This window comes from Acomys minous, assembly GCF_964271855.1.
Source record: "Acomys minous genome assembly, chromosome: 19".
Lineage (NCBI taxonomy): Eukaryota > Metazoa > Chordata > Mammalia > Rodentia > Muridae > Acomys > Acomys minous.
Genome location: NC_140499.1, coordinates 1,891,967 through 1,897,116, shown reverse-complemented (window position 1 = coordinate 1,897,116; position 5,150 = coordinate 1,891,967). Strand labels below are relative to the sequence as shown.

Below are 5,150 nucleotides of genomic sequence, written 5' to 3'. Positions count from 1 at the left end.
AGACTAAACAGAGAAACAATAAAACTAACAGAGGACATGAATCAAATGGACTTAATTGATGTCTACAGAAATTTTTACCCAAACAAAAAAAAATATACTTTCTCTTCAACACTGCATGGAACCTTCTCCAAAATTAACCATGTAGTCAGTCACAAAGCAAGCTTCAACTAACATAAGAATATCTAAATAATCCCTTGAATCTTATCAGACAACCATGGATTAAAGTTAAACCTCATCAACAACAGAAATAACAAAAATCCTGTACACATATGGAAACTGAATGCCTTTTTCTCCACTGAGTCAGGGAAGAAATAAAGAAAAATTAAATACTTGCTAAAATTCAATGAAAATGAAGGCACAAATACTCAAATGTAGGAAACGCCTTGAAAGCAGTGCTAAGAGGAAACTTCATAGCACTAAGTGCCTTCATAAGTAAATTAAAGAGATCCTACACTAGCAACTTAACTGCTCACCAGAAAGCATTGAAGAAGAAGAAGAAGAAGAAGAAGAAGAAGAAGAAGAAGAAGAAGAAGAAGAAGAAAACACATCCAAGATGAGTAGACTGCAGGAAATAATCAAATTCAGGGCTGAAATCAATAAATTAGAAACAAAGAGAACAGTCCAAAGAATCAATAAAATTAAAATTTGATTCTTTGAGAAAATCAACAAGAGTGACAAACCCCTAGTAAAACTAACTAAACAGCAGAGTAAGAGTACCCACATTAAGAAAATCAGAAATGAAAAGGGACATAACAACAGACACTAAGAAAATCCAAAGAATCATTAGATCTCATTTCTAAAGTCTATTCTACAAAATTCGAAAACATGAAGGAAATGGATAAATTTCTTCATAGATTTAACCAACCAAAGTTAAATCAAGAGCATATAATTAGCTTAAACAGTTCTATAACCCCCAAGAAATTGAAGCAATTATCAAAAGTCTCCCAACTAAATCAAGCCTAGGGCCAGATATTTTTAGCACATAATTCTATCAGACTTTCAAAGAAGACCCGATGCAAATAGTTCTCAAAATATTTCACATTTTGGAAATAGAAGGAACATTGCCAAACTCATTCTAGATGCCACAGTCACCCTGATACCTAAGCTGCACAAGTACTCAACAAAAAAAGAGAGAATTTCACACCAATTTTACTCATGAACATTGATGCAAATATACTTAACAAAATACTTGCAAGCTGAATCCAAGAACTCATTAAGTTCATCATCCACCATTAGTAAGTAGGCTTCATTCCAGGGATGCAGGGATGGCTGCACATTTGAAAATCCATCAATGTAATCCACCATATAAACAAACTGAAAGAAAAAAAAATCACATGATCTCTTTATTAGATCTCCTCATAGAAAAAGCCTGTGACAAAATCCAACAGCCTTTCATGATAAAAAGTCTTAGATCCTCGATACAAGACCCATACTTAAACATAATAAAGGCTATATACAGCAAACCAATAGCCAACATCAAATTAAGTGGAGAGAAACTCAAAGCAATATGACTAAAAACACAGACAAGACAAAGGTGCCCACTCTCTCAGGTTCTCTTTAATATAGTACTATATGTTCTAGCAAGATCAATAAGACAACTAAAGGAGATCAAAAGGATACAATTCAGAAAGAAAAAAGTCAAAGTATTGGCATTTACAGATGATATGTTAGTATACATAACTGACCCCAAAGTTTCCACCAAAGAATTTCTACAGCTGATAAACACCTTCATCAAAGTAACTGGATAAAAGATGAATTTTTAAAAAATCAGTAGCCTTGAAGGTCTGGTAGAATTCTGCACTGAAATCATCTGGCCCTGGGTTTCTTTTGCTTGGGAGACTATCAATGATTGCTTCTTTTTCTGTAGGAGAAATGGGACTATTTAGCTTGTTTATCTGTTCTTCACTCAATCTTGGCAAATGAAATTGATCAAGAAAATCATCCATTTCCCTTAGATTTTCAATTTTTGTGGCATATATGCCTTCGAAGTAGGATCTTATGATTCTTTGTATTTCTTCAGTGTCCCTTTTCATTGTTATGTATCCCTTTTCATTTCTGATTTGTTGATTTGGATACTGTCTCTCTGCCTTTTAGTTAGTTTGGCTAACGGTTTGTCTATCTTGTTGATTTTCTCAAAGAACCAGCTCTTGGTTTTGTTGATTCTTTGGACTGTTTTCTTAGTTTCTAATTTATTAATTTCAGCCCTGAGTTTGATTATTTCCAGACGTCTACTCCTCTTGGGTGTTTCTGCTTCTTTTTTTTCTAGGTCATCCAGATGTGTCGTTAAGTTGCTTATGTGTGATGTTTTCAATTTCTTTTTAAAGGCACTTAGTGCTATGCATTTTTCTCCTAGCACTGCTTCCAATGTATCCCACAAATTTGGGTATGTTGTTTCTTCATTTTCATTGAATTTCAGGAAGTCCTTAATTTCTTTCTTTATTTCTTCCCTGTCCCAGATGTCATTTGGAAGAGAGTTGCTTAGTTTCCACGTACATGTAGGCATTTTGTTATTTTTGTTGTTGTTGAATTGCAGCCTAAGACCGTGGTCATATGATAAGATACAAGGTATTATTTCAATCCTCTTGTATCTGTTGAGGCTTGCTTTGTGACCTACAATGTGATCAATTTTGGAAAAGGTTTCATGGGGTGCAGAGAAGGTATATTCTTTCTTGTTTGTGTGAAAGGTTCTGTAGATATCTGTTAGATCCATTTGATTCATGGCATTAGTTAATGATGCTATTTCTCTGCTTAGTTTCTGTTTCAATGATCTATCCTTCAGTGAGAGTGGGGTGCTGCAGCCTCCCACTGTTATTGTGTGGGGATTGATCTGTGGTTTAAGCTTCATAAATAGATCTTTTACACATGTGGGTGCCCTTGTATGGGAGATGAATAGGACACTAGCAGAGACTCCTACTAGCAGGGGTCATAGAAATTGAAGAGGATTTGCCCGAACTAGATAAGACTCCTGGTATAGGGAAGGGAATACTAACTCACCACAACAAGATATGCAGGGATAAAGATAGAACAGAACAGTAGAGATTGAGGGAATGTTATCCAATATTGCACCCAACCTATGACCTACCCCAGGTTGGTACACCTACCCCAAACACTATTAAGGATACTCTTTTATACTTGCAGATAGGAGCCTAGCAGAGTTTTCCTCTGAGAAGCTCCACCTAGCAGTGTTTCAAAACAGATACTGAGACTCACAGGCAAAAATTGTGCAACACAGAGGGAGTCCTGTAGGAAAGTGATGGGAAAGAGAAAATGATCTGTAGGTGACAGGAGCTCCACAAGAATACCAATAAAGCCAACTAGGACACAGAGTGCCTTGCTGAGACTGAAGCACCAATCACCATCCATTGGATGGACTGGACCTAGGCCTCCAGCACAGATGTAGCTCATTGGCAGCTCAGACTTCATGTGAGTTCCCTAATAATGGGAGCAAGGGCCGTCTCTGACATGGACTCTCTTGCCAGCTTTTCAGTCACTTCCCTCTCTCAAGCTACCCTGTCAGGCCACAGGGGAAGAGGACATACTCAGTACCAATGCAACTTGAGGAGCTAGGGTGGATGGGAAGGGGGTGCCCTTTCTGAGGAACAGGGGAGAGCAAATAAGGAGGAGAAGAGGAGGGATAGGGCTACAACCAGGACGGAAAGTGAATAAACAAATAAAAAATTAATAAAAACTGCCTATGCCAGAGAATTGTCAGTTGAGAAATAATATAAGGAATACAGTACTAGTCCATGTCAGATTATACTAAAAATAAAAATAAGACTTCATTTATTGAATGATATGTGTATTTGAGATATTTAAATATTCTTTTAAAGCTCTTTCTCATCTTGCAAAATGGCAGATGAAAAGGCCAAGAAGCCAGCCAAAGAGGAAATGCCTGCAGCCAAGATGGCTGGTGGTGATGCTACTACCCCTGGTATGGTGGCAGCTGGTGCAGCTAAAAAGGGTGACCCTATGGTTAAGAAGCCAAGGAAGGGGAAGCCCCATTGAAGATGGAACCCTGTACTGGTTAGAGCAACTGGCAGGCACTCCAAATCTGCAATGTATTCCAGAAAGGCCTTGTACAAAAGGAAATACTCAGCCACAAAGTCTACTGTTGAATATAAGAAAAAAAAAAGGACAAAGTCCTTGCTACTGTCCCAAAAATAGTCTGTAGTGACAAAAATGGTGGTGCCTGAGTGTTGAAGCTTTGAAAACCGCCTAGGTCTTCCTACTGAAGACATGCCTCAGAAGCTGCTGAGCGATGGCAGAAAGTCCTTCAGCCAGCATGTAAGAAAGTTGTGTGCCAGCATCACTCCTAGGATCATCCTCACTGGGTTCCACAGGGACAAGAGAGCGGTTATCCTGAAGCAAGTGGAAAGTGGCTTGCTGCCTGTGACTGGACCTCTTGCCCTCAACAGGGTTCCTCTGCAGAGAACACATGAGAAGTTTTTCATTGCTACAAAAGTTGCTATCAGCAAGCTAAAAATCTCCCTACACCTGACTGACACTTTAAGAAGGAGCAGCTGCAAGCCCAGGCACCAGGAGGGTGAGATCTTTGACACAGAGAAGACAAAATAGGAGACTACAGACCAATTTAAAGCTGATCAGAAAACTGTGGACTCACAGATTTTGCCAAAGATCAAAGTTGTTCTCAGCTGCAGGGCTCCCTGCAATCTCAGTTCTCCCTGACAAACGGGATGTATCCTCACAAACTGGTGTTCTAAGTTGCTACCACCCTAATTAAACAGCTTCGAACCTTAAAAAAATATTCTTTTAAAATATTTTTATTATATAATCAAGGGTCTTTTTACTTATGATAGCAAAATTGCATAACTAATGACTTTCATTTTCTGGATGGTTTTGTATCTTTACTTAAGATCCCCACTTAAGATCATCGAATACGTTTTTAATTTGTGAGGAGGCCTGGGATGATAGCTAGATTGGTGAAGTGCAAGAAGACCCGAGTTTGATCCCCAGAGCTCCTGTGAAAATACTGGGCATGATCCCAGCCTAATCTTGTGGAGATAAATAAAAGATTTATAGCACTCACTGCCCACCACATCTAGTTAATTTGTGAACTCCAGGCCAATGAAAGACTTTGTCTCCGTGCAGGTAGATGATGTTTTTGAAAATGGTACCTGAGGTTGTCTTCT

The 5,150-nt window shown here is 38.5% G+C and overlaps 1 pseudogene across 1 annotated transcript; it reads left to right on the top strand.

The window, feature by feature from the left end:
- The first annotated feature begins 3,849 nt into the window (after positions 1–3,849).
- On the top strand, positions 3,850–4,757 carry LOC311589987 (large ribosomal subunit protein eL6-like; annotated as a pseudogene). Its single transcript has one exon. The product of its transcript is annotated as a large ribosomal subunit protein eL6-like (transcript).
- The last annotated feature ends 393 nt before the right edge of the window (positions 4,758–5,150 follow it).